The following is a 12,843-nucleotide window of genomic DNA, read 5'->3' as shown; positions in this document are numbered from 1 at the left end:
AAGTGGCACAATCTTGGCTCTCTGCAACCTCCGACTCCCATGTTCAAGTGATTCTCCTGCCTCTGCCTCCCGAGTAGCTGCCACTATGGCATGTGCCACCATGCCCAGCTAATTTTTGTATTTTTAGTAGAGACAGAGTTTTACCATGTGGCCAGGCTGCTCTTGAACTCCTGACCTCAGGTGATCCACCCACCTCAGCCTCCCAAAGTGCAGGGATTACAGGTGTGATCCACTGTGCCCAGCCAGTTTGTTAATTTTTTTAGTTCATTCTTTCCTCTCTTGGCTTAGAAGTTATCACTGTAATTTTTATTGGTTACTCTTGAAATTTTACCAAGTACACTTAACAAAGCCTAAAATTAATCCATATCTTTCTTCTGGACAGCACAAAAATCTTGGAAAACTTTAAATCCAATGATCACTCTTGCCCTGTATGCATTATTTTTGTCCAATATTTTAGTTACCTCTCTTTAATCCTATACATTTTATATTATTGCTATCTACAGTGTTTCTTTAGATTATCTTATACATATTCCCACTTTGTTTGGCTTATTCTAACTTTTTGCATCTTAGATCTTCTTCCTGGGGTCAGCTTTCTTTCTGTTGAGGTGCATCTATAGTGCACCTCAGAATTTCCCTATGGTGAACGTTTGTTGATCATAAAGTGTATGTTTTTGCTTGTTTGAAAATATCTTTATGGGCTGGGTATGGTGGCTCACACCTATAATCCCAGCACTTTGGGAGGCCAAGGCAGGCAGATTACTTGAGGTCAGGAGTTTGAGATCAGCCTGGCCAACATGGTGAAACTTATCTCTACTAAAAATACAAAAATTAGCTGGGTGTGGTGTTGCATATCTGTAGTCTCACCCTGAGAAGACTGAGGCAGGCGAATCACTTGAACTTGAGAGGCAGAGGTTGCAGTGAGCCAAGATCATGCCATTGCACTTCAGCTTGTGCAACAGAGTGACTCTGTCTTGGGAAAAAAAAAGTTTATGATAATAAAATTTTCAAAGAATGGGTACCTTGTTTTTGAATAGTTGACCATGTTCTTTGAAGTGCCATCCTACTGTAAAAATGGATACATTTCAACAAAAGTACTTTTTTTTTTGCCTTTGGTATACTAAAATGTGACTAGATGTGGATTTATTACTCTTTTCTTCCCTCCCTTCCTCCCTTCCTTCCTTTCTTCCTTACTTCTTTTTTGCTTGGTATAAGAATTCCATATTTCTTTAAAAAAAAAGAGGGCTTTATTATTTGGCTGGGCACGCAAATCTAGATTGAGAGTTATTTTCTCTCAGATTTTTGAAGATACGGCTTCATCGTCTTCTGGTTACCATTATTGCTATTGAGAACTTCGTTGTCAGAAAATAAGCTACTTGCCTGTTTTCTTTGGCTGCTTTTAAGATATTTTTGCCTTTGGTATACTGAAGTTTTACTAAAATGTGACTAGGTATGGATTTATTACTCTTTTTCTCCCTCACTTCCTCCCTTACTTTTTTACTTCCTTTTTGCTTGGTATAAGTTGTGTTTACTATATTTGTAGATTCATGTCTTTTATCTGTTTTCTGAAATTTCCATTTAGCACTTCACATATGGCCTCTGTTCCTCCTTTCTATTTCCTTCAGAGATGCTGAGTACACATATTTAGAAACTTCATTCTATCTTCTTTATCTCTTACTCTCATCTCATATTTTCTCCATGTTTTTCTGTGTTACATTCTTCGCTAGTTCTTCATGTTTAATTTCCAGTTTTTTAATTCTCTCTTCAGTCGTGTCTAATCTGTTTAACCCATCCTCTGAGGTTTTTTTGTTTTGTTTTGTTTTGAGGTGAAGTCTCACCCTGTGGCTCAGGCTGGAGTGCAGTGGCATAAGCTCAGTTCACTGCAACCTCTGCCTCCTGGGTTCAAGCAGTTCTCCTGCTTCAGCCTCCTGAGTAGCTGGGATTACAAGCATACACCATCACGCTCAGCTAATTTTTGTATTTTTAGTAGAGATGAGGTTTCACCATGTTGGCCAGGCTGGTCTCAAACTCCTGAGCTCAGATGATCCATCTGCCTTGGCCTCCCGAATGGCTGGGATTTCAGGTGTGAGCCATGATGCTTGGGCCATTCTTTAAGTTTTAAATTTTAATTATTATATTTGTTATATCTGAAGGTTCTATTTGGTTCTTTTCCATATCTGCTTGGTATATTATGAATCTCATAATTTCAGTACTTTAGGGTCTAAATCATTTTTTATCTAAAGAAGAGAAACTTTGGTTAAACTTTGGGACATTTATTTACTTTCCCACATCAACATCATGTATTATTATGTCATGATTATGAGTGGCAGTCTTTTTTTTTTTTTTTTTTTTTTTTAAGACGGAGTTTCGCTCTTGTTACCCAGGCTGGAGTGCAATGGCGCGATCTTGGCTCACCACAACCTCTGCCTCCTGGGTTCAGGCAATTCTCCTGCCTCAGCCTCCTGAGTAGCTGGGATTACAGGCACACGCCACCATGCCCAGCTAATTTTTTGTACTTTTAGTAGAGATGGGGTTTCACCATGTTGACCAGGATGGTCTCGATCTCTTGACCTCGTGATCTACCCGCCTTGGCCTCCCAAAGTGCTGGGATTACAGGCATGAGCCACTGTGCCTGGCAGTCTTTTTTTTTTTTTTTTTTTTTTGAGACGGAGTTTCGCTCTTGTTACCCAGGCTGGAGTGCAATGGCGTGATCTCGGCTCACTGCAACCTCCGCCTCCTGGGTTCAGGCAATTCTCCTGCCTCAGCCTCCTGAGTAGCTGGGATTACAGGCACACGCCACCATGCCCAGCTAATTTTTTGTATTTTTAGTAGAGACGGGGTTTCACCATGTTGACCAGGATGGTCTTGATCTCTTGACCTCGTGATCCACCCGCCTCGGCCTCCCAAAGTGCTGGGATTACAGGTTTGAGCCACCGTGCCCGGCCTTTTTTTTTTTTTTTTAAACGGAGTTTCATTCCTGTTGCCCAGGCTGGAGTGCAATGGCATGATCTCAACTCACTGCAACCTCCGCCTCCTGGGTTTAAGCAATTCTACTGCCTCAACCTCCTAGGTAGCTGGGATTACAGGCATGTGCCACCATGCCCAGCTAATTTTGTACTTTTAGTAGAGATGGGGTTTCTCCATGTTGGTCTGACTGGTCTTGAACTCCCAACCTCAGGTGATCTGCCTGCCTTGGCCTCCCAAAGTGCTAGGATTACAGGTATGAGCCACTGTGCCCAGCTTATGAGTGGCAAAGTCTTATATTGCCTCAGGAAAGCATAACATTATGGAGTGCTATGGCATTTTATAGAGAACGTCCATCTTTATTCATAGCATTAAGAAGAGCTCTTGGATTTTTTTTTTTTGAGACGGAGTTTCGCTCTTGTTACCCAGGCTGGAGTGCAATGGCGCGATCTCGGCTCACCGCAACCTCCGCCTCCTGGGTTCAGGCAATTCTCCTGCCTCAGCCTCCTGAGTAGCTGGGATTACAGGCACGCGCCACCACGCCCAGCTAATTTTTTGTATTTTTTTTTAGTAGAGACGGGGTTTCACCATGTTGACCAGGATGGTCTCGATCTCTTGACCTCGTGATCCACCCGCCTCGGCCTCCCAAAGTGCTGGGATTACAGGCTTGAGCCACCGCGCCTGGCTGAGCTCTTGGTTTTGTAGCCTCACGAGCCCTCTTTGAAGTAACCTATCTAAATCATTTTTTGTTGTTTCTGCTGACTCTGACAAGATGAGCCCATATGTATATGTTATTTACATCAGTTCGGTAATGTGCCAATATTGTAACAAGATTTGAGGAGGCACATCTCACACAATAGCATGAGAAGTCAATCATCATGCTTATGAACTACAAAAGGATCATGAACCGGTATTGACTGGAATTAATTCAATCAATTCTTAGATCTCAAGAGCTTAGAGTGAGAAGGTTTTCGTCCAAAGAGAATTTGTGTTTGCTCCTGCTGAGAGTCAAAGATTACTAATCTAGGAGTCTCAATTTATTCTCCCTAACCTTGCAGTGGTCTCAAGGCTTAGTATTCTGATACTAGGTCTGATACAGGCATTTGATTCGTTCTTATTTTTCTCATCTCTTAAAAATCAGAATTCAACTGTTGCTTTTTGTTATGCCTTGGCTTCTGGAAAATTATTTTACATTCTTTTTTTTTTTTTTTTTTCTGTGCGACAGACCCTCACTTTGTTGCCCAGCCTGGAATGCAGTGGATCAATCTTGGCTCACTGCAACCTCCACCTCCTGAGTTCAAGCAATTCTTGTGCCTCAACCTCCCAAGTAGCTGGGATTACAAGTGCCCACCACCAGGCCCAGCTAATTTTTGTATTTTTAGTAGAGACAGGGTTTCACCATGTTGGTCAGGCTGACCTCAGGTTATTTGCTCGCCTCAGCCTCCCAAAGTGCTGGGATTACAGGCATGGGCCACTGTGCCCAGCTAAAAATTCTCTTATATTTTAATGAGCCCAACAATGTATTAAAAAATACTTCTGTTGAAATGTATCCACTTTTACAGTAGGATGGCAATTCAGAGAACACAGTCAAGCATTCCAAAACAAGGTACCCATCCTTTGAAAAAAATTTTTTTTCCCTGAGACAGAGTCTCACTCTGTCACCCAGGTGAGAGTGCCATGGTGCACCCTCCACTCACTGCAACCTCCGCCTCTCAGGTTCAGGCAATTCTCCTGCCTCAGCCTCCTGAGTAGCTGGGACTGCAGGTGCAGTCCATCATACCTGGCTAATTTTTATATATTTAGTAGAGCTGAGGTTTTACCAGGTTGGTGAAGTAGAGATGAGCTTTCACCATGTTGGCTAGGCTGATCTCAAACTCCTGACCTAAAGTGATCTGCCCACCTTGGCCTCCCAAAGTATAGACATGAGCCCCGCCCCGCCTGGCCTTTTTTTTTTTTTTTTTTTTTTTTTTTTTTTTGAGACAGAGTCTTGCTCTATCATCCAGGCTGGAATGCAGTTGTTCGATCATGGCTCACTGCAGCCTCAACCTCCCAGACTTAAGCAATCCTCCTACTTCAGCCTCTTGAGCAGCTGGTACCACAGGTATATACCACCATGCCCAGATAATTTTTTAATTTTTATTTTGTAGTGATGGGTGTCTCTCTGTGTTTCCCAGGCTTGGTTATAAACTTTTAAAAAATTAGTCTTAAATTCATTCTTTTTTTTTTTGGAAATGGAGTTTCACTCTTGTTGCCCAGGCTAGAGTGCAATGACGTGATCTCGGCTCACCACAATCTCTGCCTCCTGGGTTCAAGCGATTCTCCTGCCTCATTCTCCCAAGTAGCTGGGATTACAGGCATGTGCCACTATGCCCGGCTAATTTTTTGTATTTTTAGGAGAAATGGGGTTTCTCCATGTTGGTCAGGCTGGTCTTGAACTCCCAGCCTCAAGTGATCTGCCCATCTCAGCCTCCCAAAGTGCCGGGATTACAGGCATGAGCCACTGTGCCCAGCCTCTAAAATTCATTCTTATACATTATTTAAAGAGCCAAATAGTTATAAAGCAACCCCAACCGTTAATCAGTTTCCATGTCTCCAGAGACAATCGCTTTTACCTGCTCTAGCTTATTTATATGCCATTCTTCAATATCTCTAATCTATTAAAAAAATTTTTTTTTTCAGTTTCAGGCATGATATATTGACTCCTCACTACGGAGAATGAGGATTTATCACTCCTCCCTCTCCACTTTGTCTCTGCCATGCGTGAACCTTTCCCATCGCCCAGTTGTCCCAATACAATTATATTGTAACTTTAGTAGGATTAGTATTCAGTGTACAAACTATTTAGAGCTGAACTATATAGTAATAAACTGATTATCTTTCTGTTTCTGCTTGACCTATTGTTTTCCATGGAGGTGGAGTTCGTAACTGCTTTTTTTTTTTTCTGACTTAGTTTTCTATTAAGTTGTTACTGATTCAGTGCTTCATGACTAATTATCTGAATTTCCCCTTTGTATATTCAGAAGCCTCTGGTATGCTGTTAGTTCATATCTTCGAGGAGTTCTCCCTAAACCATCCAGTCAGTCCCTTGAAGTCTGGGCTGCTGGTCCTTCAGACAGTGGCACAACTGGAATCCTGAACTCTCCCTTCCCCACCATTCTGGGGATTCTCTTCACCTTTCCCTTGTAATCAATATCCTGTTTTCTACATCCTATAACTTTTGTTTCTAGGTCTGTTTCTATGTTTGGATGAGGCATGCCCACCAATGGTTCTTAAGAAATGGCTTCCTTTTGAAGCATAGAAGCAACTTACGTGAACATAATCCTGTTTTTTTCTAATTTAGCTTGTAAAGAGTAGAGATCTTTTCAGAGTCTAAACCAAAGGAGTGACTCAGAATTGTGATTTGAGGAAGGCTTTTTCTTGGGAACCTAAGTTAATAAAGTCTAGAATGTCACTTATGGGCAACTTGATACCAGCCATCTGATTTAGTGGAAAGGGTAGAGGGTTTGGCAACAGAAAACTCATTTAAACTTCCCAGTTTTGACATCTGCTAGCCAGGGAATTTGAGTTCTGTAATCTCAGGAGCCTCTGTTTCTTTCATCTGTCCCATGAGGTTGGTGATAATGAAACACACACCACCCACCACAGGGCCAGCTGTGAGGCTCAAACAGAAAAGCACTTTGTAAACTCTCAAGTGCTACATAAATAGTGTCTTTTTTTTTTTTTTTAAGCAATGGTGTCATTGTTAAAGAGATAAAGCTTAGAAAATTTAAGAGAGTGAGTAATTAGTGTGTTCCTTAAGGTAGCTCTTTAACATACAGGAGCATAATTCGATAGGAACTTCGGAGCCATATTGCCTATGACTGTGTCTGGATTCTGATAACATTTTGTCCTGACAGTGTGACCTCAGGGAAATTAATTCCACATCTTCGTACCTCCATTTCCTCTTCTGTAAAATAAAGAGTAAGGACAGTAAGAGTAGTGTTCCACCCCGCAGAATTAGATTAAAGGGGCTGACATTTGTAAAGTGCTTAGAACTGTGCCCAGCACATAATAAGTACTATGTGAGCATTTGTTAAATCCATAAATAGCCATTGTCTTAACTGTGCTCCATAACAAGGGTCTGAGAGCATCAGTTCAAGTCTCTGGTGATTGCTTAGAATGCCAAGACTTACTGGTATTGATAATTACCTTAGAGTCCTAACTCTCATAGGATAATATATTGGAACAGATAGATTTTCTTTCTAAATATCATGGAGTTTGCCAATTTTTCTTTTCTTTTCTTTTCTTTTGAGACAGAGTACACTGGCTGGAATACAATGTCACCCAGGCTGGAGTACAATGATGTGGTCTCAGCTCACTGCAGCCTCTGCCTCCAGGGTTCAAGCAGGTCTCCTGCTTCAGCCTCCTGAGTAGCTGGTACTAGAGGTGCATGCCACCACATCCAGCTAATTTTTGTATTTTTAGTAGAGATGGGGTTTTACTGTGTTGGCCAGGCTGGTCTCGAACTCCTGACCTCATGATCTGCCTGCCTCGGTCTCCCAAAGAACTGGGATTACAGGGGTGAGCCACCTTGCCTGGCCAATTTGACTTATTTATTTATTTTTGAGACAAAGTTTTGTTCTTATTGCCCAGGCTATAATGCAGTGGTGCAATCTCAGCTCACTGCAACCTCCGCCTCCCAGGTTCAAGCAGTTCTCCTACCTCAGCCTCCCAAGTAGCTGGGATTATAGGCATGTGCCACCATGCCTGGCTGATTTTGTATTTTTAGTAGAGCTGGGTTTTCTCCATATTGGTCAGGCTGGTCTTGAACTCCTGACCTCAGGTGATCCGCCTGCCTCAGCCTCCCAAAGTATTGGGATTACAGGCATGAACCACCATGCCTGTTCCTACAATTTTGCTGTTTTTTAACCTTCCCCCTCAACCATAGCAGACAAAGAAAAGACTCTAATGCCAGAAAAAAGCCACTTTGCCATTTAAACTATAGATTTCTTAACACGAGAGACGGGAAACAGCTATCTTAGAAAGATCTTATTTATTTATTTTTCCCTCCAGAAGCCAGAGAGAAAAATAAATTGCTTTCTTGAACTGCTAAACCATGTATTTTTACTTTGCATTATTGTGCCAGATACTTGATCAGTTCTCAGAAGAAAGGGAATAAGAAAAAGTCCAAGGGGCCGGGCGCGGTGGCTCAAGCCTGTAATCCCAGCACTTTGGGAGGCCGAGGCGGGTGGATCACGAGGTCGAGAGATCGAAACCATCCTGGTCAACATGGTGAAACCCCGTCTCTACTAAAAATACAAAAAACTGGCTGGGCGTGGTGGTGCGTGCCTGTAATCCCAGCTACTCAGGCGGCTGAGGCAGGAGAATTGCCTGAGCCCAGGAGGCGGAGGTTGCGGTGAGCCGAGATCACGCCATTGCACTCCAGCCTGGGTAACAAGAGCGAAACTCCGTCTCAAAAAAAAAAAAAAGAAAGAAAGAAAAAGTCCAGATAGGCCAGGCGCGGTGGCTCAAGCCTGTAATCCCAGCACTTTGGGAGGCCGAGGTGGGTGGATCACGAGGTCAAGAGATCGAGACCATCCTGGTCAACATGGTGAAACCCCGTCTCTATTAAAAATATAAAAAATTAGCTGGGCATGGTGGCGTGTGCTTGTAATCCCAGCTACTCAGAAGGCTGAGGCAGGAGAATTGCCTGAACCCAGGAGGCGGAGGTTGCGGTGAGCCGAGATCGCGCCATTGCACTCCAGCCTGGGTAACAAGAGCGAAACTCCGTCTCAAAAAAAAGAGAAAGTCCAGATAAGGCAGCACCGTCTGCCTAAGGACAGTTCAGAGCAAGTGGGAGCTAGGCCGGAGGCCGGGCACTGAGCAAGACCCACACACCATGACCTTTCCCCACCATGGGAAACACAGGGATGGGAGGGCAGTCACGGGTCGGCTGGGATTGTCTGGGGAGAGCTGGCCGCCCTCAGTAGAGGGGTGAGGAAAGCACCTGGTTGAATGGGGATCAGAGCAGTGGCTCTCTTCCCAGCCACCTGCTCCACGTGGCAGGGTCCTCAGGGCAGCTAGGAGGGCCACCTTGTAGCTGCCTTCCACCTTGTACACAAGAGGGAGGCAAATGCCTTCCACGTGGCAGTCAGTGCTTTGGCAGGCCCAACCTCCAACATCCCACCCCATCCCCCACCCCCGGAGCTTCTCAGCTGGTCCATGCTCTTTGAATGCTTCTGCTTCTCTCACCCCTCCAGTGTATTAGGTCATGCCAAGGCCTAAAGAAAGGTGAATGGTTGTGGAGGTGAGAACAACCACCTCCATGTAGAGGAGAAGGGAGTGCAACTGTGACTCCCCCAGTGAGCCCCATCCTACAGTGCCTCTTCCCCAGGCTGTGATTCCTACGAGGACTCCCGGAGTTACCTGTCAGACTGCAGAACCAGGGAGGCACTCTGTCAGTGTGAGTTGCTCAGAAAGAAACACCCAATATCAATCAAAGTTATTGGCTTATTATTACTCTTTGATTAATGTAAATATGATTTCTTGATATATCATTTTAAACCAGGTAACTCTTGGGTTGGACTGTAATGCCATACAGATGGAGGGTCCTTTCCACTTGAGCGTATGTATTCTTTCTATGTGCAGTCTCATTTACACATCATCTTGTGTGCATGTGTGTACATACACACACACACACACACACACACACACACACACAGTACATAGACCCTAAAGCCCCATTTATGCTTACATAGGCATACTGTACACATACATGAATCCATTTAGCTAACTTTTAAATTCCTCACTGCTGTCACTTTCGTTGAAATAAATTAGTAGAGTGGCTAGGTGTATTCTCCCCATGGCGAGCCAGTGAACTAATGTGCAGGGAATGATTAAATGTATACAGGGGGATGGGGAGCCAACTCCTCTTCAATAGGGGTGTGAAATTAGGATGGGAAGGCTCCTCTCCCAGGTGCCTTGCCTTTATTAAAAGACTTAAGAGCTTGGGAGATTTCTTCAATAGGAATTCGGATATCTGTGAGTCTTTCTGGAACAGTATGGAAAGCTGAACTGTGCTTAGGAACTCTGCAAGGTCTTTTTGATCCTTAAAGTTTCTGATATAAAAACCCATCCAGGTTTTTATAAAAGTTGTAAAGTGTTTTCAGTCTTTTATTAATCTCTTCGTACCCTTAAATAACCTTTCCCATTTTGAACAGTAATTATTAAAAAATAAACAAAAACCAAAAATTTTTTTTCTCACTGTTTTATTCTTTAAGCCAGGCATCTTCTTAATGCAAGGATTCAAATATCTCTATTAGGGTCATAATAGTCAGCAATTTCCATTTAATGAGCTCGGCAAAGTCTCTTTACAAAGAGATGCAGGCTTTAAATTGCCAGTTATTTCTTTTCCTGCAATTCCTAGGAATCCAATTAAGTCAGACTGAGTATGATCTATAATGTGATATATCTGGCTACAGAAAGCCCAGGTCTAGGCAATAAAACAGATCTTTGAGCTCCAGCTCAAAATTAAGATTAAATTTTTTTAAAAAAAGAAAATGCAGCTTAAATGATTCAAAGCTTTATAAATGTGGAAACTGTAGCCCTTTCCTCTAATATGAAGTAAGAAATAGCTTGGAGACTATAGTGTAAATCATTAAACTTACTTATTCCAAATATAGTTACTAATTAAAATCTCTCCTTTGGACCAGGACCACAGGTGATTTTTACAAAATAAATTTGAGAGGTTATGGTTTGCTAAATCCATGACTAATGAATCAAGTATGTGGCCGGGCACTGTGGTTCACGCCTGTAATCCCAGCACTTTGGGAGGCCGAGGTAGGCAGATCACCTGAGGTCAGGAGTTTGAGATCAGCCTGGCCAACATGGTGAAACCCTGTCTCTACTAAAAATTCAAAAGTTACCCACGTGTAGTGGCGCATGCTTGTAATCCCAGCTGCTCAGAAGGCTAAAGCAAGAGGATCACTTAAACCCAGGAGGACAAGGTTGTGTAAGCCGAGATTGTGCCACTGCCCTCCAAACTGGGTCGACAAGAACAAGACTCCATTTCAGGAAAAAAAAAAAAAAAAAAAAAAAAAAAGGATCAAGTGTATGTAACTACTGCCAAAATAAAGAGATAATGTGAAATCATGCAGAGAACATGCTTCATATCCAAACAGTATTTTTTTCAGGTTTCAAAAATGTCATTGGCCATAATATATAACAAAGTATTCAATACTGTGTTTTTATTTATTATTATTTTTGAGATGGAGTCATGCTCTGTTGCCCAGGCTAGAGTACAGTGGCACTATCTTGGCTCACCACAACCTCTGCCTTCTGGGTTCAAGCGATTCTTATTTCTCAGCCTCCCGAGTAGTTGGGATTACAGGCATATGCCACCACACTCAGCTAATTTTTGTATTTTTAGTAAGGACAGAGTTTTGCCATGTCAGCCAGGCTGATCTCGAACTCCTGACCTCAGTTGATCTATCTGCCGGCCTCCCAAAGTGCTGAGATTACAGCCGTGAGCCACTGCACCCAGCCTAAATACTATGTTTTTGATAATAAATCAGTGATAAGTTAATACTCTGATTTAGAGATGGAGTTCAGCAATAATATCATACTTTTGTCATATGTTTTTAAACACATCAAAGCTTCTCAGGATGGTGGTAGTGGTGGTTTAAATCTTATTCTGTACCAGCTATGCAGGCTGTATAGTGTTTTGCTGATAGGAGGAAAGTGTGGCTTGTGAGGAGCAAATGTCAAGTCAGGAATTAAGACATAGCGTGCCTTTCTACTAAATATATGCTATTTCACATATGTTTTTGCCATTTTCTCCATGCAGTGCCATTGTGTTAGCTATTTACTGGTCAGACATTAACCTCTAAAAGTTAACAGTTGGGTCCTGAATTCTCAGCCAAGTCTAGTCTAAGAAGCCACATATTCTTGGGTAAGTTATTGATTAACTCCAGATAATTAAACCAAAAAGACTTTTCTAGGGCCAGGGATGGTGGCTCATACCTGTAACCCTAGCACTTTGGGAGGCTGAAAAGGGAGGATCACTTGAGGACAGAAGTTCAAGATCAGCCTGGGCAATATAGTGAGACCCCACCTCTACAAAAAAAGAAAAATTACCCAGGCATGGTGTCCTCTGCTTGCGGTCCCAGTTACTTGGGAGTCTGAGATGGGAGGATAGCTTGAGCCCAGAATGTTGAGACTGCAGTATGCTGTGATCATGCCACCACACTCCAGCCTGGATGACAGAGTGAGACCCTGTCTCAAAAACACAAAAAGCAAAAAATCTCCCTAGACATTCGTCAGAAGAGTTCAAAAGCCTAGAGAGAAAGATTAGCTGGGGAGCTGGCCAGCTTTGTCTTGGTTTCCCAAAGACTATTCAAGAATTGGAGGGTGAATTATTGGAGCCTTCTGGAATAGAAAAATACAACTAGGGTGGAACATCAATAGGCATTCTGTCGAGCATTTTATCTAAGCCCCTTTCCATTTTGCAAGGGAAGGCTGATAATCTGGCCCAACTGGTGTAGGCCTGCAGGACACGGGGCAGGGTGGAATGCTGTCAAGAACTTCTCTTTCCTAGAGCTGTGGATGAATAGGCACATAGGGGAAGGCAAAGTAGAGAGGGCCAGTAAATGGAAACCAACCAACCAACCAACCAAACAAACAAACTGTTCCACGTAGTTAGAGCAAAGGGAGCCTGAAGTGGGTATAAGAACCCAAGTTTGTAGTCAAGACGTAAGAGAATTAGGGAGAACAGATCTAGGAACTTCCACTGATTGGGGCCACCGTGGCTGTCTGTGCTGGGAGCCATGATTGGACTACTGCACTGGAGACATGCTGCATGCATCAGCCTTCAACTTCGAGGTCCAGAGGTAGGGTGGGTATTAA

The 12,843-nt window shown here is 43.0% G+C and overlaps 1 protein-coding gene and 1 non-coding gene across 3 annotated transcripts in view; one reads left to right on the top strand and one right to left on the bottom strand.

Annotated features, from left to right (window-relative positions):
* The window catches only part of CLYBL (citramalyl-CoA lyase), a 290,952-nt gene that overhangs the window by 176,367 nt on the left and 101,742 nt on the right, over positions 1 to 12,843 (top strand). The window lies entirely within an intron of this gene.
* LOC120365851 (small nucleolar RNA U13) lies at positions 3,760 to 3,862 on the bottom strand. The gene has a single exon (XR_005580695.1). It is a non-coding gene; the product is annotated as a small nucleolar RNA U13 (small nucleolar RNA).

The sequence above is a fragment of the Saimiri boliviensis genome, chromosome 16, assembly GCF_048565385.1.
Source record: "Saimiri boliviensis isolate mSaiBol1 chromosome 16, mSaiBol1.pri, whole genome shotgun sequence".
NCBI lineage: Eukaryota > Metazoa > Chordata > Mammalia > Primates > Cebidae > Saimiri > Saimiri boliviensis.
Note: the sequence above shows the minus strand (reverse complement) of the source record. Positions and strands in the feature narration are given on the sequence as shown.